This window comes from Stegostoma tigrinum, unplaced genomic scaffold (genome assembly GCF_030684315.1).
Source record: "Stegostoma tigrinum isolate sSteTig4 unplaced genomic scaffold, sSteTig4.hap1 scaffold_88, whole genome shotgun sequence".
In the NCBI taxonomy this organism is placed as follows: Eukaryota; Metazoa; Chordata; class Chondrichthyes; order Orectolobiformes; family Stegostomatidae; genus Stegostoma; species Stegostoma tigrinum.
In genome coordinates, this window is record NW_026728813.1 from 736294 (window position 1) to 761232 (window position 24939).

Sequence of the window (24939 nt, forward strand, 5' to 3'; positions counted from 1 at the left end):
GTCACTGCTTCCCATTCCACTCAGTCACTGCATCCCATTCCACTCAGTCACTGCATCCCATTCCACTCAGTCACTGCATCCCATTCCACTCAGTCACTGCATCCCATTCCACTCAGTCAGTGCGTCGCATTTCACTCAGGCACTGTATCCCATTTCCCTAAGTCAGTGCACCCCAAGCCCGCTCAGGGACTGCATCACTATTAACTCAGTCACTCATTCCCAGTACCTCCGTCACTGCATCCCATTTCACTCAGTCACTGCATCACATTTCCCTCAGTCACTGCATCACATTTCCACCAGTCACTGCATCCCATTTTATTCCCCACTGGATCTCATTTCACGCAGCCACTGCATGGCATTTCACTCAGTCACAGCATCACATTCCACTCAGTCACTGCATCCCATTTCACTCCGTCACTGCATCCCATTCCACTCCGTCACTGCATCCCATTCCACTCCGTCACTGCATCACATTTCCCTCAGTCACTGCATCCCATTTCCTCAGTCACTGCATTTCCTTTCCACAGTCACGGCAATTCCATTTCACTCAGTAACTGTGTCCCATTTCACTCAGTCACTGCGTCCCATTTCCATCAGTCACTGCGTCCCATTTCCCACGGTCACTGCATCCCATTTCCCAGTCACTGCATCCCATTTCCCTCAGTCACTGCATCCCATTTCCCTCAGTCACCGCATCCCATTTCACTCAGTCTCTACATCCCATTTCACTCATTCACTGCATCCCATTACCCTCAGTCACTGCATCCCATTAACTTCAGTCGCAGGATCCCATTTCAAACAGACACTGCATACCATTTCCATCAGTCACTGAATCTCATTTCACTCAGTCACTGCATCCCATTTCACTCAGCCACTGCATCCCATTTCACTCAGCCACTGCATCCCATTTCACTCAGTCACTGCATCCCATTTCACTCAGCCACTGCATCCCAGTTCACTCAGCCACTGCATCCCAGTTCACTCAGCCACTGCATCCCAGTTCACATAGTCACCGCATCCCAGTTCACACAGTCACCACATCCCAGTTCACAAAGTCACCGCATCCCATTTCCGTCAGTCACTGTATCCGATTTCTATCAGTCACCGCGCATTTCACTCAGTCACTGCATCTCATTTCACTCATGCACTGCATCCCATTTCACGCAGTCACTGCATCGCATTTCACTCAGTCACTGCATCGCATTTCACTCAGTCACTGCATCCCATTTGACTCAGTCACTGCATCCCATTCGACTCAGTCAGTGCATCCCATTTCACATAGGCACTGTATCCCATTTCCCTAAGTCAATGCATCCCAAGCCCGCTCAGGCACTGCATCCCTATTAACTCAGTCACTCCTTCCCAGTACCTCCGTCACTGCGTCCCATTTCACTTAGTCACTGCGTCCCATTTCCATCAGTCACTGCATACCATTTCCTACTGTCACTGCATCCCATTTCCCAGTCACTGCATCCCATTTCCCTCAGACACTGCATCCCATTTCCCTCAGTCACTGCATCCCATTGCCCTCAGTCACTGCATCCCATTGCCCTCAGTCACTGCATCCCATTTCACTCAGTCACTGCATCCCATTTCACTCAGTCACTGCATCCCATTCCACTCAGTCACTGCATCCCATTCCACTCAGTCACTGCATCCCATTTCCCTCAGTCACTGCATCACATTTCCCTCAGTCACTGCATCCCATTTCCTCAGTCACTGCATCTCCTTTCCACAGTCATGGCAATTCCATTTCACTCAGTCACTGCGTCCCATTTCACTCAGTCACTGCGTCCCATTTCACTCAGTCACTGCGTCCCATTTCACTCAGTCACTGCGTCCCATTTCACTCAGTCACTGCATCCCATTACCCTCAGTCACTGCATCCCATTAACTTCAGTGGCAGGATCCCATTTCAAACAGACACTGCATCCCATTTCCGTCAGTCACTGCAACCCATTTCCCTCAGTCACTGCATCCCATTACCCTCAGTCACTGCATCCCATTTCACTCCCCACTGCATCCCATTTCACTCCCCACTGCATCCCATTTCACTCAGCCACTGCATCCCATTTCACTCAGCCACTGCATCTCAGTTCACTCAGCCACTGCATCCCAGTTCACATAGTCACCGCATCCCAGTTCACAGTCACCGCATCCCAGTTCACAAAGTCACCGCATCCCAGTTCCGTCAGTCACTGCATCCCAGTTCCATCAGTCACTGTATCCGATTTCTATCAGTCACTGCGCGCATTTCACGCAGTCACTGCATCGCATTTCACTCAGTCACTGCTTCCCATTTCACTCAGTCACTGCTTCCCATTTCACTCAGTCACTGCATCCCATTTCCCAGTCACTGCATCCCATTTCCCTCAGTCACTGCATCCCATTTCCTCAGTCACTGCATCTCCTTTCCACTGTCACGGCACTTCCATTTCACTCAGTCACTGTGTCCCATTTCACACAGTCACGGCGTCCCATTTCCATCAGTCACTGCATCCCATTTCCAAGTCACTGCATCCCATTTCCCTCAGTCACTGCATCCCATTTCCCTCAGTCACTGCATCCCATGGCCCTCAGTCACTGCATCCCATGGCCCTCAGTCACTGCATCCCATTGTCCTCAGTCACTGCATCCCATTTCACTCAGTCTCTACATCCCATTTCACTCATTCACTGCATCCCATTCCCCTCAGTCACTGCATCCCATTAACTTCAGTCGCAGGATCCCATTTCAAACAGACACTGCATACCATTTCCATCAGTCACTGCATCTCATTTCACTCAGTCACTGCATCCCATTTCACTCAGTCACTGCATCCCATTCCACTCAGTCACTGCATCCCATTCCACTCAGTCACTGCATCCCATTCCACTCAGTCACTGCATCCCATTTCCCTCAGTCACTGCATCACATTTCCCTCAGTCAGTGCATCCCATTTCCTCAGTCACTGCATCTCCTTTCCACAGTCACGGCAATTCCATTTCACTCAGTAACTGCGTCCCATTTCACTCAGTCACTGCTTCCCATTTCCATCAGTCACTGCGTCCCATTTCCCACGGTCACTGCATCCCATTTCCCAGTCACTGCATCCCATTTCCCTCGGTCACTGCATCCCATTTCCCTCAGTCACTGCATCCCATTTCACTCAGTCTCGACATCCCATTTCACTCATTCACTGCATCCCATTACCCTCAGTCACTGCATCCCATTAACTTCAGTCGCAGGATCCCATTTCAAACAGACACTGCATACCATTTCCATCAGTCACTGCATCCCATTTCACTCAGCCACTGCATCCCAGTTCACTCAGCCACTGCATCCCAGTTCACATAGTCACCGCATCCCAGTTCACACAGTCACCACATCCCAGTTCACAAAGTCACCGCATCCCATTTCCGTCTGTCACTGTATCCGATTTCTATCAGTCACCGCGCATTTCACTCAGTCACTGCATCTCATTTCACGCAGTCACTGCATCGCATTTCACTCAGTCACTGCATCCCATTTGACTCAGTCACTGCATCCCATTTGACTCAGTCACTGCATCCCATTTGACTCAGTCACTGCATCCCATTCGACTCAGTCAGTGCATCCCATTTCACATAGGCACTGTATCCCATTTCCCTAAGTCAATGCATCCCAAGCCCACTCAGGCACTGCATCCCTATTAACTCAGTCACTCCTTCCCAGTACCTCCGTCACTGCGTCCCATTTCACTTAGTCACTGTGTCCCATTTCCATCAGTCACTGCATACCATTTCCTACTGTCACTGCATCCCATTTCCCAGTCACTGCATCCCATTTCCCTCAGACACTGCATCCCATTTCCCTCAGTCACTGCATCCCATTGCCCTCAGTCACTGCATCCCATTTCACTCAGTCACTGCATCCCATTTCACTCAGTCACTGTATCCCATTTCACTCAGTCACTGCATCCCATTCCACTCAGTCACTGCATCCCATTTCCCTCAGTCACTGCATCACATTTCCCTCAGTCACTGCATCCCATTTCCTCAGTCACTGCATCTCCTTTCCACAGTCACGGCAATTCCATTTCACTCAGTCACTGCGTCCCATTACCCTCAGTCACTGCATCCCATTAACTTCAGTGGCAGGATCCCATTTCAAACAGACACTGCATCCCATTTCCGTCAGTCACTGCATCCCATTGCCCTCAGTCACTGCATCCCATTTCACTCAGTCACTGCATCCCATTTCACTCAGTCACTGTATCCCATTTCACTCAGTCACTGCATCCCATTCCACTCAGTCACTGCATCCCATTTCCCTCAGTCACTGCATCCCATTAACTTCAGTCGCAGGATCCCATTTCAAACAGACACTGCATACCATTTCCATCAGTCACTGCATCTCATTTCACTCAGTCACTGCATCCCATTTCACTCAGTCACTGCATCCCATTCCACTCAGTCACTGCATCCCATTCCACTCAGTCACTGCATCCCATTCCACTCAGTCACTGCATCCCATTTCCCTCAGTCACTGCATCACATTTCCCTCAGTCAGTGCATCCCATTTCCTCAGTCACTGCATCTCCTTTCCACAGTCACGGCAATTCCATTTCACTCAGTAACTGCGTCCCATTTCACTCAGTCACTGCTTCCCATTTCCATCAGTCACTGCGTCCCATTTCCCACGGTCACTGCATCCCATTTCCCAGTCACTGCATCCCATTTCCCTCACTCACTGCATCCCATTTCCCTCGGTCACTGCATCCCATTTCCCTCAGTCACTGCATCCCATTTCACTCAGTCTCGACATCCCATTTCACTCATTCACTGCATCCCATTACCCTCAGTCACTGCATCCCATTAACTTCAGTCGCAGGATCCCATTTCAAACAGACACTGCATACCATTTCCATCAGTCACTGCATCCCATTTCACTCAGCCACTGCATCCCAGTTCACTCAGCCACTGCATCCCAGTTCACATAGTCACCGCATCCCAGTTCACACAGTCACCACATCCCAGTTCACAAAGTCACCGCATCCCATTTCCGTCTGTCACTGTATCCGATTTCTATCAGTCACCGCGCATTTCACTCAGTCACTGCATCTCATTTCACGCAGTCACTGCATCGCATTTCACTCAGTCACTGCATCCCATTTGACTCAGTCACTGCATCCCATTTGACTCAGTCACTGCATCCCATTTGACTCAGTCACTGCATCCCATTCGACTCAGTCAGTGCATCCCATTTCACATAGGCACTGTATCCCATTTCCCTAAGTCAATGCATCCCAAGCCCACTCAGGCACTGCATCCCTATTAACTCAGTCACTCCTTCCCAGTACCTCCGTCACTGCGTCCCATTTCACTTAGTCACTGTGTCCCATTTCCATCAGTCACTGCATACCATTTCCTACTGTCACTGCATCCCATTTCCCAGTCACTGCATCCCATTTCCCTCAGACACTGCATCCCATTTCCCTCAGTCACTGCATCCCATTGCCCTCAGTCACTGCATCCCATTTCACTCAGTCACTGCATCCCATTTCACTCAGTCACTGTATCCCATTTCACTCAGTCACTGCATCCCATTCCACTCAGTCACTGCATCCCATTTCCCTCAGTCACTGCATCACATTTCCCTCAGTCACTGCATCCCATTTCCTCAGTCACTGCATCTCCTTTCCACAGTCACGGCAATTCCATTTCACTCAGTCACTGCGTCCCATTACCCTCAGTCACTGCATCCCATTAACTTCAGTGGCAGGATCCCATTTCAAACAGACACTGCATCCCATTTCCGTCAGTCACTGCATCCCATTTCCCTCAGTCACTGTATCCCATTTCCCTCAGTCACTGCATCCCACTTCCCTCAGTCACTGCATCCCATTTCACTCAGTCACTGCATCCCATTTCACTCAGTCACTGCATCCCATTTCACTCAGTCACTGCATCCCATTTCACTCAGCCACTGCATCCCAGTTCACATACTCACCGCATCCCAGTTCACACAGTCACCGCATCCCAGTTCACAAAGTCACCGCATCCCATTTCCGTCAGTCACTGCATCACAGTTCCATCAGTCACTGTATCCGATTTCTATCAGTCACTGCTTCCCATTTCACTCAGTCACTGCATCCCATTTCACTCAGTCACTGCATCCCATTTCACTCAGTCAGGGCATCACATTTCACTCAGGCACTGTATCCCATTTCCCTAAGTCACTGCACCCCAAGCCCGCTCGGGCACTGCATCCCTATTAACTCAGTCACTCCTTCCCAGTACCTCCGACACTGCATCCCATTTCCATCAGTCACTGCATCCCATTTCCCTCAGTCACTGCATCCCATTTCCCTCAGTCAATGCATCACATTTCACTCAGTCTCTACATCCCATTTCACTCATTCACTGCATCCCATTACCCTCAGTCACTGCATCCCATTAACTTCAGTCGCAGGATCCCATTTCAAACAGACACTGCATACCATTTCCATCAGTCACTGCATCTCATTTCACTCAGTCACTGCATCCCATTTCACTCAGCCACTGCATCCCAGTTCACTCAGCCACTGCATCCCAGTTCACTCAGCCACTGCATCCCAGTTCACATAGTCACCGCATCCCAGTTCACATAGTCACCGCATCCCAGTTCACACAGTCACCACATCCCAGTTCACAAAGTCACCGCATCCCATTTCCGTCAGTCACTGTATCCGATTTCTATCAGTCACCGCGCATTTCACTCAGTCACTGCATCTCATTTCACTCATGCACTGCATCCCATTTCACGCAGTCACTGCATCGCATTTGACTCAGTCACTGCATCCCATTCGACTCAGTCACTGCATCCCATTCGACTCAGTCACTGCATCCCATTCGACTCAGTCACTGCTTCCCATTTCACTCAGTCACTGCATCCCATTTCCCACTGTCACTGCATCCCATTTCCCAGTCACTGCATCCCATTTCCCTCAGTCACTGCATCCCATTTCCCTCAGTCACTGCATCCCATTTCCTCAGTCACAGCATCTCCTTTCCACAGTCACGGCAATTACATTTCACTCTGTCACTGCGTCCCATTTCACTCAGTCACTGCGTCCCATTTCCATCAGTCACTGCATCCCATTTCCCACTGTCACTGCATCCCATTTCCCAGTCACTGCATCCCATTTCCCTCAGTCACTGCATCCCATTTCCCTCAGTCACTGCATCCCATTTCCCAGTCACTGCATCCCATTTCCCTCAGTCACTGCATCCCATTTCCCTCAGTCATTGCATCCCATTTCCTCAGTCACAGCATCTCCTTTCCACAGTCACGGCAATTACATTTCACTCTGTCACTGCGTCCCATTTCACTCAGTCACTGCGTCCCATTTCCATCAGTCACTGCAGCTCATGTCACTCTGTCACTGCATCCCATTTCCTTCAGTCAGTGCATCCCATTTCCCTCAGTCACTGCATCCCATTTCCCTCAGTCACTGCAGCTCATGTCACTCTGTCACTGCATCCAATTTCCATCAGTCACTGCATCGCATTGCGCTCAGTGATGCATCCCATTTCAAGCAGTCACTGCATCGCATTTCACCCAGTCACTGCATCACAGTGCACTCAGTGACTGCATCGCATTTCACTCAGTCACTGCATCCCATTTCACGCAGTCACTGCATCCCAATTCCCTCAGTCACTGCATCCCATGTCCGTGTGTCACTGCATCCCATGTCACTAAGTCATTGCATCCCATGTCCCTCAGTCACTGCATCCCATTTCACTCAGTCAGTGCGTCCCTTTTCGGTCAGTCACTGTATCCCATTTCCCTCAGTCAGTGCACTCCATTCCCTGTGAACTCAGAAACTCCTTCCCAGTACCTCTGTCACTGCAGCTCATGTCACTCTGTCACTGCATCCCATTTCCCTCAGTCACTGCATCCCATGTCCCTCAGTCACTGCATCCCATGTCCCTCAGTCACTGCATCCCATGTCCCTCAGTCACTGCATCCCATGTCCCTCAGTCACTGCATCCCATTTCCCTCAGTCACTGCATCCCATGTCCCTCAGTCACTGCATCCCATGTCCCTCAGTCACTGCATCTCATTTCACTCAGTCACTGCATCTCATTTCACTCAGTCACTGCATCTCATTTCGCTCAGTCAATGCATCCCATTTCACTCAGCCACTGCATCCTATTTCACTCAGTGACTGCATCACAGTTCACTCAGTGACTGAATCACAGTTCACTCAGTGACTGAATAACATTTCACTGAGTCACTGCGTCCCATTTCACGCAGTCACTGCATCCCATTTCACACAGTCACTGCATCCCATTTCCCACCATCACAGCATCTTCTTTCCCACAGTCTCTGCATCTCATTTCAATCAGTGATTGCATCCTACTTCCCAAAAATAGTGCATCCCATTTCGCTCAGTCACTGCATCTCATTTGACTCGGTCACTGCATCCCATTTCCTTCAGTCACTGCATCTCATTTCCGTCAGTTACTGCATCATATTTCCATCAAACAATGCATCTCATTTCACTCAGTGACGGCAGCTCATGTCACTCTGTCACTGCATCCAATTTCCATCAGTCAGTGCATCCCATTTCAAAGAGTCACTGAATCCCATTTCCAACAGTGACTGCATCCCATTTCCCACAGTCACTGAGTCCCATTTCACTCAGTCACTGCATCCCATTTCACTCAATCACTGCATCTCCTTCACCACAGTCACTGCATCCCATTTACTTCAGTCACTGCACCTCATTACCCTCAGTCACTGCATCCCATTACCCTCAGTCGCAGCATCCCATTTCCCACAGACACTGCATTTCCTTTCCCTTAGTCACTGCATCTCATTTCCACCAGTCACTGCATCCCATTTCACTCCCCACTGCATCCCATTTCACTCAGCAACTGCATCCCATTTCACTCAGCCACTGTATCCCAGTTCACATAGTCACTGCATCCCATTTCACACAGTCACCACATCCCAGTTCACAAAGTCACCGCATCCCAGTTCCGTCAGTCACTGCATCCCAGTTCCATCAGTCACTGTATCCGATTTCTATCAGTCACTGCGCGCATTTCACTCAGTCACTACATCTCATTTCACTCATTCACTGCATCCCATTTCACGCAGTCACTGCATCGCATTTCACTCAGTCACTGCATCCCATTCCACTCAGTCACTGCATCCCATTCCACTCAGTCACTGCATCCCATTTCACTCAGTCAGTGCATCACATTTCCCTCAGTCACTGCATCCCATTTCCTGAGTCACTGCATCCCGTTACCCTCAGTCACTGCATCCCATTACCCTCAGTCGCAGCTTCCCATTTCCCACAGACACTGCATTTCCTTTCCCTTAGTCACTGCATCTCATTTCCAACAGTCACCGCATCCCACTTCACACAGTCACCACATCCCAGTTCACAAAGTCACCGCATCCCAGTTCCGTCAGTCTCTGCATCACAGTTCCATCAGTCACTGTATCCGATTTCTATCAGTCACTGCGCGCATTTCACTCAGTCACTACATCTCATTTCACGCAGTCACTGCATCCCATTTCACTCAGTGACTGCATCCCATTTTACTCAGTCACTGCATCCCATTCCACTCAGTCACTGCATCCCATTCCACTCAGTCACTGCATCCCGTTCCACTCAGTCAGTGTATCACATTTCCCTCAGTCACTGCATCTCATTTCCTCAGTCACTGCATCTCCTTTCCACAGTCACGGCAAGTCCATTTCACTCAGTCACTGCGTCCCATTTCACTCAGTCACTGCGTCCCATTTCCATCAGTCACTGCATCCCATTTCCCACTGTCACTGAATCCCATTTCCCACTGTCACTGCATCCCATTTCCCTCAGTCACTGCATCCCATTTCCTCAGTCACTGCATCTCCTTTCCACAGTCACGGCAATTACATTTCACTCAGTCACTGCGTCCCATTTCCATCAGTCACTGCATACCATTTGCAACTGTCACTGCATCCCATTTCCCTCAGTCACTGCATCCCATTTCCCTCAGTCACTGCGTCCCATTGCGCTCAGTCACTGCATCCCATTGTCCTCAGTCACTGCATCCCATTTCACTCAGTCACTGCATCCCATTACCCTCAGTCACTGCATCCCATTAACTTCAGTCGCAGGATCCCATTTCAAACAGACACTGCATCCCATTTCCCTCAGTCACTGTATCTCATTTCAGTCAGTCACTGCATCCCATTTCCCTCAGTCACTGCATCTCATTTCCCTCAGTCACTGCATCCCATTTCCCTCAGTCACTGCATCCCATTTCCCTCAGTCACTGCATCTCATTTCCCTCAGTCACTGCATCCCATTTCCCTCAGTCACTGCATCTCATTTCCAACAGTCACTGCATCCCATTTCACTCCCCACTGCATACCATTTCACTCAGCCACTGCATCCAATTTCACTCAGTCACTGCATCCCATTACCCTCAGTCGCAGCTTCCCATTTCCCACAGACACTGCATTTCCTTTCCCTTAGTCACTGCATCTCATTTCCAACAGTCACCGCATCCCACTTCACACAGTCACCACATCCCAGTTCACAAAGTCACCGCATCCCAGTTCCGTCAGTCTCTGCATCACAGTTCCATCAGTCACTGTATCCGATTTCTATCAGTCACTGCGCGCATTTCACTCAGTCACTACATCTCATTTCACGCAGTCACTGCATCCCATTTCACTCAGTGACTGCATCCCATTTTACTCAGTCACTGCATCCCATTCCCCTCAGTCACTGCATCCCATTCCACTCAGTCACTGCATCCCATTCCACTCAGTCAGTGCATCACATTTCCCTCAGTCACTGCATCCCATTTCCTGAGTCACTGCATCCCATTACCCTCAATCACTGCATCCCATTACCCTCAGTCGCAGCTTCCCATTTCCCACAGACACTGCATTTCCTTTCCCTTAGTCACTGCATCCCATTTCCCTCAGTCACTGCATCCCATTTCCTCAGTCACTGCATCTCCTTTCCACAGTCACGGCAATTACATGTCACTCAGTCACTGCATCCCATTTCCAACTGTTACTGCATCCCATTTCCCTCAGTCACTGCATCCCATTTCCCTCAGTCACTGCATCCCATTTCCCTCAGTCACTGCATCCCATTGCCCTCAGTCACTGCATCCCATTGCCCTCAGTCACTGCATCCCATTGCCCTCAGTCACTGCATCCCATTGCCCTCAGTCACTGCATCCCATTGCCCTCAGTCACTGCATCCCATTGTCCTCAGTCACTGCATCCCATTGTCCTCAGTCACTGCATCCCATTGTCCTCAGTCACTGCATCCCATTTCACTCAGTCACTGCATCCCATTTCACTCAGTCACTGCATCTCATTTCCCACAGTCACTGCATCCCATTGCCCTCAGTCACTGCATCCCATTGCCCTCAGTCACTGCATCCCATTGCCCTCAGTCACTGCATCCCATTTCCCACAGTGACTGCATCCCATTTCCCACAGTCACTGCATCCCATTTTTCCTCAGTCACTGCATCCCATTGCCCTCAGTCACTGCATCTCATTGCCCTCAGCCACTGCATCCCACTTCACTCAGTCACTGCATCTCCTGTCCACAGTCACGGCAATCCCATTTCCCACTGTCACTGCATCCAATCTCCTCAGTCACTGCATCTCCTTTCCACAGTCACAGCAATCCCATTTCCCACTGTCACTGCATCCAATTTCCTCAGTCACTGCATCTCCTTTCCACAGTCACGGCAATCCCATTTCACTCAGTCACTGCATCCCATTTCACTCAGTCACTGCATCCCATTTCACTCAGTCACTGCATCCCATTTCCCACAGTCACTGCATCCCATTTCCCTCAGTCACTACATCCCATTTCACTCAGTCACTGCATCCATTTCCATCAGTCACTGCATCCCATTACCCTCAGTCACTGCATCCCATTACCCTCAGTCGCAGCATCCCATTTCCCACAGACACTGCATTTCCTTTCCCTCAGTCACTGCATCCCATTTCACTCAGTCACTGCATCCCATTTCACTCAGCCATGCATCTAATTTCACTCAGCCATGCATCTAATTTCACTCAGCCACTGCATCCCAGTTCACATAGTCACCGCATCCCAGTTCACAGAGTCACCACATCCCAGTTCACAAAGTCACCACATCCCAGTTCACAAAGTCACTGCATCCCAGTTCCATCAGTCACTGTATCCGATTTCAATCAGTCACTGCGCGCATTTCACTCAGTCACTGCATCTCATTTCACTCATTCACTGCATCCCTTTTCACTCAGTGACTGCATCCCATTTTACTCAGTCACTGCATCCCATTCCACTCAGTCAGTGCATCACGTTTCCCTCAGTCACTGCATCTCATTTCCTCAGTCACTGCATCTCCTTTCCACAGTCACGGCAAGTCCATTTCACTCAGTCACTGCGTCCCATTTCACTCAGTCACTGCGTCCCATTTCCATCAGTCACTGCATCCCATTTCCCACTGTCACTGAATCCCGTTTCCCACTGTCACTGCATCCCATTTCCCTCAGTCACTCCATCCCATTTCCCTCAGTCACTCCATCCCATTTCCTCAGTCACTGCATCTCCTTTCCACAGTCACGGCAATTACATTTCACTCAGTCACTGCATCCCATTTCACTCAGCCACTGCATCCCATTTCACTCAGCCACTGTATCCCAGTTCACATAGTCACCGCATCCCACTTCACACAGTCACCACCTCCCAGCGCACAAAGTCACCGCATCCCAGTTCCGTCAGTCTCTGCATCCCAGTTCCATCAGTCACTGTATCCGATTTCTATCAGTCACTCCGCGCATTTCACTCAGTCACTACATCTCATTTCACTCATTCACTGCATCCCATTTCACGCAGTCACTGCATCGCATTTCACTCAGTCACTGCATCCCATTCCACTCAGTCACTGCATCCCATTCCACTCAGTCACTGCATCCCATTTCCCTCAGTCACTGAATCTCATTTCCCTCAGTCACTGAATCTCATTTCCCTCAGTCACTGAATCTCATTTCCCTCAGTCACTGAAACTCATTTCCCTCAGTCACTGCATCTCATTTCCAACAGTCACTGCATCCCATTTCACTCCCCACTGCATCCCATTTCACTCCCCACTGCATCCCATTTCACTCAGCCACTGCATCCAATTTCACTCAGTCACTGCATCCCATTTCACTCAGTCAGTGCATCACATTTCCCTCAGTCACTGCATCCCATTTCCTGAGTCACTGTATCCCATTACCCTCAGTCACTGCATCCCATTACCCTCAGTCGCAGCTTCCCATTTCCCACAGACACTGCATTTCCTTTCCCTTAGTCACTGTATCTCATTTCCAACAGTCACTGCATCCCATTTCACTCCCCACTGCATCCCATTTCACTCAGCCACTGCATCCAATTTCACTCAGTCACTGCATCCCATTACCTTCAGTCGCAGCTTCCCATTTCCCACAGACACTGCATTTCCTTTCCCTTAGTCACTGCATCTCATTTCCAACAGTCACCGCATCCCACTTCACACAGTCACCACATCCCAGTTCACAAAGTCACCGCATCCCAGTTCCATCAGTCTCTGCATCCCAGTTCCATCAGTCTCTGCATCCGATTTCTATCAGTCACTGCGCACATTTCACTCAGTCACTACATCTCATTTCACTCATTCACTGCATCCCATTTCCCTCAGTCACTGTATCTCATTTCACTCATTCACTGCATCCCATTTCCCTCAGTCACTGTATCTCATTTCAATCAGTCACTGCATCCCATTTCCCTCAGTCACTGCATCCCATTTCCCTCAGTCACTGCATCCCATTTCCCTCAGTCACTGAATCTCATTTCCCTCAGTCACTGCATCCAAACTTCCCTCAGTCAGTGCATCCCATTTCACTCAGTCTCTGCATCACATTTCACTCAGTCACTGCATAACATTTCCCTCAGTCACTGCATCTCATTTCCTCAGTCACTGCATCTCCTTTCCACAGTCACGGCAAGTCCATTTCACTCAGTCACTGCGTCCCATTTCACTCAGTCACTGCGTCCCATTTCCATCAGTCACTGCATCCCATTTCCATCAGTCACTGCATCCCATTTCCCACTGTTACTGCATCCCATTTCCCAGTCACTGCATCCCATTTCCCTCAGTCACTCCATCCCATTTCCCTCAGTCACTGCATCCCATTTCCTCAGTCACTGCATCTCCTTTCCACAGTCACGGCAATTACATTTCACTCAGTCACTGCGTCCCATTTCCAACAGTCACTGCATCCCATTTCCAACTGTCACTGCATCCCATTTCCCAGTCACTGCATCCCATTTCCCTCAGTCACTGCATCCCATTGCCCTCAGACACTGCATCCCATTGTCCTCAGTCACTGCATCCCATTTCACTCAGTCACTGCATCCCATTACCCTCAGTCACTGCATCCCATTAACTTCAGTCGCAGGATCCCATTTGAAACAGACGCTGCATCCCATTTCCCTCAGTCACTGTATCTCATTTCAATCAGTCACTGCATCCCATTTCCCTCAGTCACTGCATCCCATTTCCCTCAGTCACTGCATCCCATTTCCCTCAGTCACTGCATCCCATTTCACTCAGTCTCTGCATCACATTTCACTCAGTCTCTGCATCACATTTCACTCAGTCACTGCATCCCATTTCACTCAGTCACTGTATCCCATTTCGCTCAGACACTGCATCCCATTTCCGTCAGTCACTCCATCCCATTTCCCTCAGTCGCAGCATCCTATATCCCACAGACACTGCATTTCCTTTACTGAAGACACTGCATCGCATTTCACTCAGTCACTGCATCCCATTTCACTCAGTCACTGTATCCATTTCCATCAGTCACTGCATCCCATTACCCTCGGTCACTGCATCCCATTACCCTCAGTCGCAGCATCCCATTTCCCACAGGCACTGCATTTCCTTTCCCTTAGTCACTGCATCTCATTTCCACCAGTCACTGCATCCCATTTCACTCCCCACTGCATCCCATTTCACTCAGCCACTGCATCCCATTTCACTCAGCAACTGTATCCCAGTTCACATAGTCACCGCATCCCACTTCACACAGTCACCACCTCCCAGTTCACAAAGTCACCGCATCCCAGTTCCGTCAGTCTCTGCATCCCAGTTCCATCAGTCACTGTATCCGATTTCTATCAGTCACTCCGCGCATTTCACTCAGTCACTACATCTCATTTCACTCATTCACTGCATCCCATTTCACGCAGTCACTGCATCGCATTTCACTCAGTCACTGCATCCCATTCCACTCAGTCACTGCATCCCATTCCACTCAGTCACTGCATCCCATTCCACTCAGTCACTGCATCCCATTCCACTCAGTCAGTGCATCACATTTCCCTCAGTCACTGCATCCCATTTCCCTCAGTCACTGCATCCCATTTCCCTCAGTCACTGCATCCCATTTCCCTCAGTCACTGAATCTCATTTCCCTCAGTCACTGCATCTCATTTCCAACAGTCACTGCATCCCATTTCACTCCCCACTGCATCCCATTTCCCTCAGTCACTGCATCCCATTTCCCTCAGTCACTGAATCTCATTTCCCTCAGTCACTGCATCTCATTTCCAACAGTCACTGCATCCCATTTCACTCCCCACTGCATCCCATTTCACTCCCCACTGCATCCAATTTCACTAAGTCACTGCATCCCATTTCACTCAGTCAGTGCATCACATTTCCCTCAGTCACTGCATCCCATTTCCTGAGTCACTGCATCCCATTACCCTCAGTCACTGCATCCCATTACCCTCAGTCGCAGCTTCCCATTTCCCACAGACACTGCATTTCCTTTCCCTTAGTCACTGTATCTCATTTCCAACAGTCACTGCATCCCATTTCACTCCCCACTGCATCCCATTTCACTCAGCCACTGCATCCAATTTCACTCAGCCACTGCATCCCATTACCTTCAGTCGCAGCTTCCCATTTCCCACAGACACTGCATTTCCTTTCCCTTAGTCACTGCATCTCATTTCCAACAGTCACCGCATCCCACTTCACACAGTCACCACATCCCAGTTCACAAAGTCACCACCTCCCAGTTCACAAAGTCACCGCATCCCAGTTCCATCAGTCTCTGCATCCCAGTTCCATCAGTCACTGTATCCGATTTCTATCAGTCACTGCGCACATTTCACTCAGTCACTACATCTCATTTCACTCATTCACTGCATCCCATTCCACTCAGTCACTGCATCCCATTCCACTCAGTCACTGCATCCCATTCCACTCAGTCACTCCATCCCATTTCACTCAGTCACTCCATCCCATTTCACTCAGTCAGTGCATCACATTTCCCTCAGTCACTGCATCCCATTTCCTGAGTCACTGCATCCCATTACCCTCAGTCGCAGCTTCCCATTTCCCACAGACACTGCATTTCCTTTCCCTTAGTCACTGCATCCCATTTCACTCCCCACTGCATCCCATTTCACTCAGCCACTGCATCCAATTTCACTCAGCCACTGCATCCCAGCTCACATAGTCACCGCATCCCAGTTCACACAGTCACCACATCCCAGTTCACAAAGTCACCGCATCCCAGTTCCATCAGTCACTGTATCCGATTTCAATCAGTCACTGTGCGCATTTCACTCAGTCACTGCATCTCATTTCACTCATTCACTGCATCCCATTTCACGCAGTCACTGCATCCCATTTCACTCAGTCACTGCATCGCATTTCACTCAGTCACTGCATCCCATTCCACTCAGTCACTGCATCCCATTTCAGTCAGTCACTGCATCACATTTCCCTCAGTCACTGCATCTCATTTCCTCAGTCACTGCATCTCCTTTCCACAGTCACGGCAATTCCATTTAACTCAGTCACTGCATCACATTTCACTCAGTCACTGCATCCCATTTACTCAATCACTGCATCTCCTTCACCACAGTCACTGCATCACATTTCCATCAGTCACTGTTTCCCGTATCTCACAGACGATGAATTCAATTTCCCACTGTCACTGCATCCCATTTCACTCAATCACTGCATCTCCTTCACCACAGTCACTGCATCCCATTCCCCACAGACGCAGCATCCCATTTCAAACATACACTGCATCTTCTTTTCCTCAGTCACTGCATCCCTATTCACACAGCCACTGCATCCCATTTCACACAGCCACTGCATCCCATTTCACACAGCCACTGCATCCCATTTCACACAGCCACTGCATCCCATTTCACACAGCCACTGCATCCCATTTCCTCAGTCACTGAATGTCCTTTCCTCAATCACGGCAATCCCATTTCCCACAGTGACTGCATCCCATTTCCCACAGTCAATGCATCCCATTGCCCTCAGTCACTGCATCCCATTGCCCACAGTGACTGCATCCCATTGCCCACAGTCACTGCATCCCATTGCCCACAGTCACTGCATCCCACTGCCCTCAGTCACTGCATCCCATTGCCCTCAGTCACTGCATCCCATTGCCCTCAGCCACTGCATCCCATTTCCCTAAGTCACTGCATCACATTTCCTTAGTCGCTGCATCTCCTTTCCACAGTCACGGCAATCCCATTTCACTCAGTCACTGCATGCCATTTCACTCAGTCACTGCATCCCATTTTAGAGAGTCACTGCATCTCCTTTCCATCAATCACTGCATCCCATTTCACGAAGTCACTGCGTCCCATTTCCATCAATCACTGCATCCCATTTCACTCCCCACTGCATCCCATTTACCTCAGTCACTGCATCCCATTCTCCTCAGTCACTGCATCCCATTACCCTCAGACACTGCATCCCATTTCCGTCAGTCACTCCATCCCATTTCACTCAGTCGCAGCATCCTATATCCCACAGACACTGCATTTCCTTTCCTTAAGACACTGCTTCGCATTTCACTCAGTCACTGCATCCATTTCCATCAGTCACTGCATCCCATTACCCTCAGTCACTGCATCCCATTACCCTCAGTCACTGCATCCCATTACCCTCAGTCGCAGCATCCCATTTCCCACAGACACTGCATTTCCTTTCCCTTAGTCACTGCATCTCATTTCCACCAGTCACTGCATCCCTTTTCACTCCCCACTGCATCCCATTTCACTCAGCCACCGCATCCCATTTCACTCAGCCACTGCATCCCAGTTCACATAGTCACCGCATCCCACTGCACACAGTCACCACATCCCAGTTCACAAAGTCACCGCATCCCAGTTCCGTCAGTCACTGCATCCCAGTTCCATCAGTCACTGTATCCGATTTCTATCAGTCACTGCATCTCATTTCACTCATTCACTGCATCTCATTTCCAACAGTCACTGCATCCCATTTCACTCCCCACTGCATCCCATTTCACTCAGTCACTGCTTCCATTTCCATCAGTCACTGCATCCCATTACCCTCAGTCGCAGCATCCCATTTCCCACAGACACTGCATTTCCTTTCCCTAAGTCACTGCATCTCATTTCCACCAGTCACTGCATCCCATTTCATTCCCCACTGCATCTCATTTCACGCAGTCAATGCATCGCATTTCACTCAGTCAATGCATCCCATTTCACTCAGTCACTGCATCCCATTCCACTCAGTCACTGCATCCCATTACACTCAGTCACTGCATCCCATTCCACTCAGTCACTGCATCACATTCCACTCAGTCACTGCATAACATTTCCCTCAGTCACTGCATCCCATTTCCTCAGTCACTGCATCTCCTTTCCACAGTCACGGCAATTCCATTTCTCTCAGTCACAGTGTCCCATTTCACTCAGTCACTGCATCCCATTTCCCACTGTCACTGCATCCCATTTCACTCAATCACTGCATCTCCTTAACCACAGTCACTGCATCCCATTTCACACAGCCACTGCATCCCATTTCACTCAATGCTTCACTTTACACTCAGTCAGGGCATCCCATTTCGATCAGTCACTGCGTCCCATTTCCTCAGTCACTGCATCTCCTTTCCACAGTCACGGCAATCCCATTCCACTCAGTCACTGCATCCCATTTCACTCAGTCAGTGCATCACATTTCCCTCAGTCACTGCATCCCATTTCCTGAGTCACTGCATCCCATTACCCTCAATCACTGCATCCCATTACCCTCAGTCGCAGCTTCCCATTTCCCACAGACACTGCATTTCCTTTCCCTTAGTCACTGCATCCCATTTCCCACAGTCACTGCATCCCATTTCCTCAGTCACTGCATCTCCTTTCCACAGTCATGGCAATTACATGTCACTCAGTCACTGCATCCCATTTCCAACTGTCACTGCATCCCATTACCCTCAGTCACTGCATCCCATTACCCTCAGTCGCAGCATCCCATTTCCCACAGGCACTGCATTTCCTTTCCCTTAGTCACTGCATCTCATTTCCACCAGTCACTGCATCCCATTTCACTCCCCACTGCATCCCATTTCACTCAGCCACTGCATCCCATTTCACTCAGCCACTGTATCCCAGTTCACATAGTCACCGCATCCCACTTCACACAGTCACCACCTCCCAGTTCACAAAGTCACCGCATCCCAGTTCCGTCAGTCTCTGCATCCCAGTTCCATCAGTCACTGTATCCGATTTCTATCAGTCACTCCGCGCATTTCACTCAGTCACTACATCTCATTTCACTCATTCACTGCATCCCATTTCACGCAGTCACTGCATCGCATTTCACTCAGTCACTGCATCCCATTCCACTCAGTCACTGCATCCCATTCCACTCAGTCACTGCATCCCATTTCACTCAGTCACTGCATCCCATTTCACTCAGTCAGTGCATCACATTTCCCTCAGTCACTGCATCCCATTTCCCTCAGTCACTGCATCCCATTTCCCTCAGGCACTGCATCCCATTTCCCTCAGTCACTGCATCCCATTTCCCTCAGTCACTGAATCTCATTTCCCTCAGTCACTCAATCTCATTTCCCTCAGTCACTGCATCTCATTTCCAACAGTCACTGCATCCCATTTCACTCCCCACTGCATCCCATTTCACTCCACACTGCATCAAATTTCACTAAGTCAGTGCATCACATTTCCCTCAGTCACTCCATCCCATTTCCTCAGTCACTGCATCTCCTTTCCACAGTCACGGCAATTACATTTCACTCAGTCACTGCATCCCATTTCACTCAGCCACTGCATCCCATTTCACTCAGCCACTGTATCCCAGTTCACATAGTCACCGCATCCCACTTCACACAGTCACCACCTCCCAGTGCACAAAGTCACCGCATCCCAGTTCCGTCAGTCTCTGCATCCCAGTTCCATCAGTCACTGTATCCGATTTCTATCGGTCACTGCATCTCATTTCACTCATTCACTGCATCTCATTTCCAACAGTCACTGCATCCCATTTCACTCCCCACTGCATCCCATTTCACTCAGTCACTGCTTCCATTTCCATCAGTCACTGCATCCCATTACCCTCAGTCGCAGCATCCCATTTCCCACAGACACTGCATTTCCTTTCCCTAAGTCACTGCATCTCATTTCCACCAGTCACTGCATCCCATTTCATTCCCCACTGCATCTCATTTCACGCAGTCACTGCATCGCATTTCACTCAGTCACTGCATCCCATTTCACTCAGTCACTGCATCCCATTCCACTCAGTCACTGCATCCCATTCCACTCAGTCACTGCATCCCATTCCACTCAGTCACTGCATAACATTTCCCTCAGTCACTGCATCCCATTTCCTCAGTCACTGCATCTCCTTTTCACAGTCACGGCAATTCCATTTCTCTCAGTCACAGTGTCCCATTTCACTCAGTCACTGCATCCCATTTCCCACTGTCACTGCATCCCATTTCACTCAATCACTGCATCTCCTTAACCACAGTCACTGCATCCCATTTCACACAGCCACTGCATCCCATTTCACTCAATGCTTCACTTTACACTCAGTCAGGGCATCCCATTCCACTCAGTCACTGCATCCCATTTCACTCAGTCAGTGCATCACATTTCCCTCAGTCACTGCATCCCATTTCCTGAGTCACTGCATCCCATTACCCTCAATCACTGCATCCCATTACCCTCAGTCGCAGCTTCCCATTTCCCACAGACACTGCATTTCCTTTCCCTTAGTCACTGCATCCCATTTCCCTCAGTCACTGCATCCCATTTCCTCAGTCACTGCATCTCCTTTCCACAGTCACGGAAATTACATGTCACTCAGTCACTGCATCCCATTTCCAACTGTTACTGCATCCCATTTCCCAGTCACTGCATCCCATTTCCCTCAGTCACTGCATCCCATTTCCCTCAGTCACTGCATCCCATTTCCCTCAGTCACTGCATCCCATTGCCCTCAGTCACTGCATCCCATTGCCCTCAGTCACTGCATCCCATTGCCCTCAGTCACTGCATCCCATTTCCCACAGTGACTGCATCCCATTTCCCACAGTCACTGCATCCCATTTTTCCTCAGTCACTGCATCCCATTGCCCTCAGTCACTGCATCTCATTGCCCTCAGCCACTGCATCCCACTTCACTCAGTCACTGCATCTCCTGTCCACAGTCACGGCAATCCCATTTCCCACTGTCACTGCATCCAATCTCCTCAGTCACTGCATCTCCTTTCCACAGTCACAGCAATCCCATTTCCCACTGTCACTGCATCCAATTTCCTCAGTCACTGCATCTCCTTTCCACAGTCACGGCAATCCCATTTCACTCAGTCACTGCATCCCATTTCACTCAGTCACTGCATCCCATTTCACTCAGTCACTGCATCCCATTTCCCACAGTCACTGCATCCCATTTCCCACAGTCACTGCATCCCATTTCCCTCAGTCACTACATCCCATATCACTCAGTCACTGCATCCATTTCCATCAGTCACTGCATCCCATTACCCTCAGTCACTGCATCCCATTACCCTCAGTCGCAGCATCCCATTTCCCACAGACACTGCATTTCCTTTCCCTCAGTCACTGCATCCCATTTCACTCAGTCACTGCATCCCATTTCACTCAGCCATGCATCTAATTTCTCTCAGCCACTGCATCCCAGTTCACATCGTCACCGCATCCCAGTTCACAGAGTCACCACCGCCCAGTTCACAAAGTCACTGCATCCCAGTTCCATCAGTCACTGCGCGCATTTCACTCAGTCACTGCATCTCATTTCACTCATTCACTGCATCCCATTTCACTCAGTGACTGCATCCCATTTTACTCAGTCACTGCATCCCATTCCACTCAGTCAGTGCATCTCATTTCCTCAGTCACTGCATCTCCTTTCCACAGTCACGGCAAGTCCATTTCACTCAGTCACTGCGTCCCATTTCACTCAGTCACTGCGTCCCATTTCCATCAGTCACTGCATCCCATTTCCCACTGTCACTGAATCCCGTTTCCCACTGTCACTGCATCCCATTTCCCTCAGTCACTCCATCCCATTTCCCTCAGTCACTCCACCCCATTTCCTCAGTCACTGCATCTCCTTTCCACAGTCACGGCAATTACATTTCACTCAGTCACTGCATCCCATTTCACTCAGCCACTGCATCCCATTTCACTCAGCCACTGTATCCCAGTTCACATAGTCACCGCATCCCACTTCACACAGTCACCACCTCCCAGTGCACAAAGTCACCGCATCCCAGTTCCGTCAGTCTCTGCATCCCAGTTCCATCAGTCACTGTATCCGATTTCTATCAGTCACTCCGCGCATTTCACTCAGTCACTACATCTCATTTCACTCATTCACTGCATCCCATTTCACGCAGTCACTGCATCCCATTCCACTCAGTCACTGCATCCCATTCCACTCAGTCACTGCATCCCATTTCACTCAGTCAGTGCATCACATTTCACTCAGTCACTGCATCCCATTTCCCTCAGTCACTGCATCCCATTTCCCTCAGTCACTGCATCCCATTTCCCTCAGGCACTGAATCTCATTTCCCTCAGTCACTGAATCTCATTTCCCTCAGTCACTGAATCTCATTTCCCTCAGTCACTGCATCTCATTTCCAACAGTCACTGCATCCCATTTCACTCCCCACTGCATCCCATTTCACTCAGCCACTGCATTCAATTTCACTCAGTCACTGCATCCCATTTCACTCAGTCAGTGCATCACATTTCCCTCAGTCACTGCATCCCATTTCCTGAGTCACTGCATCCCATTACCCTCAGTCACTGCATCCCATTACCCTCAGTCGCAGCTTCCCATTTCCCACAGACACTGCATTTCCTTTCCCTTAGTCACTGCATCTCATTTCCAACAGTCACCGCATCCCACTTCACACAGTCACCACATCCCAGTTCACAAAGTCACCGCATCCCAGTTCCATCAGTCTCTGCATCCCAGTTCCATCAGTCACTGTATCCGATTTCTATCAGTCACTGCGCACATTTCACTCAGTCACTACATCTCATTTCACTCATTCACTGCATCCCATTTCCCTCAGTCACTGTATCTCATTTCAATCAGTCACTGCATCCCATTTCCCTCAGTCACTGCATCCCATTTCCCTCAGTCACTGCATCCCATTTCCCTCAGTCACTGCATCCCATTTCCCTCAGTCACTGAATCTCATTTCCCTCAGTCACTGCATCCAAACTTCCCTCAGTCAGTGCATCCCATTTCACTCAGTCTCTGCATCACATTTCACTCAGTCACTGCATAACATTTCCCTCAGTCACTGCATCTCATTTCCTCAGTCACTGCATCTCCTTTCCACAGTCACGGCAAGTCCATTTCACTCAGTCACTGCGTCCCATTTCACTCAGTCACTGCGTCCCATTTCCATCAGTCATTGCATCCCATTTCCATCAGTCACTGCATCCCATTTCCCACTGTTACTGCATCCCATTTCCCAGTCACTGCATCCCATTTCCCTCAGTCACTCCATCCCATTTCCCTCAGTCACTGCATCCCATTTCCTCAGTCACTACATCTCCTTTCCACAGTCACGGCAATTACATTTCACTCAGTCACTGCGTCCCATTTCCAACAGTCACTGCATCCCATTTCCAACTGTCACTGCATCCCATTTCCCAGTCACTGCATCCCATTTCCCTCAGTCACTGCATCCCATTGCCCTCAGACACTGCATCCCATTGTCCTCAGTCACTGCATCCCATTTCCCTCAGTCACTGCATCCCATTGCCCTCAGACACTGCATCCCATTGTCCTCAGTCACTGCATCCCATTTCACTCAGTCACTGCATCCCATTACCCTCAGTCACTGCATCCCATTAACTTCAGTCGCAGGATCCCATTTGAAACAGACGCTGCATCCCATTTCCCTCAGTCACTGTATCTCATTTCAATCAGTCACTGCATCCCATTTCCCTCAGTCACTGCATCCCATTTCCCTCAGTCACTGCATCCCATTTCCCTCAGTCACTGCATCCCATTTCCCTCAGTCACTGCATCCCATTTCCCTCAGTCACTGCATCCCATTTCCCTCAGTCACTGCATCCCATTTCACTCAGTCACTGCATCCCATTTCACTCAGTCTCTGCATCACATTTCACTCAGTCACTGCATCCCATTTCACTCAGTCACTGTATCCCATTTCACTCAGTCACTGTATCCCATTTCGCTCAGACACTGCATCCCATTTCCGTCAGTCACTCCATCCCATTTCCCTCAGTCGCAGCATCCTATATCCCACAGACACTGCATTTCCTTTACTGAAGACACTGCATCGCATTTCACTCAGTCACTGCATCCCATTTCACTCAGTCACTGCATCCATTTCCATCAGTCACTGCATCCCATTACCCTCAGTCACTGCATCCCATTACCCTCAGTCGCAGCATCCCATTTCCCACAGGCACTGCATTTCCTTTCCCTTAGTCACTGCATCTCATTTCCACCAGTCACTGCATCCCATTTCACTCCCCACTGCATCCCATTTCACTCAGCCACTGCATCCCATTTCACTCAGCCACTGTATCCCAGTTCACATAGTCACC

At 49.6% G+C, this 24939-nt stretch overlaps 1 protein-coding gene across 3 annotated transcripts in view; it reads right to left on the reverse strand.

The window, feature by feature from the left end:
• Nucleotides 1-24939, reverse strand: part of LOC132209344 (complement C5-like) — a 306964-nt gene that overhangs the window by 16510 nt on the left and 265515 nt on the right. The window lies entirely within an intron of this gene.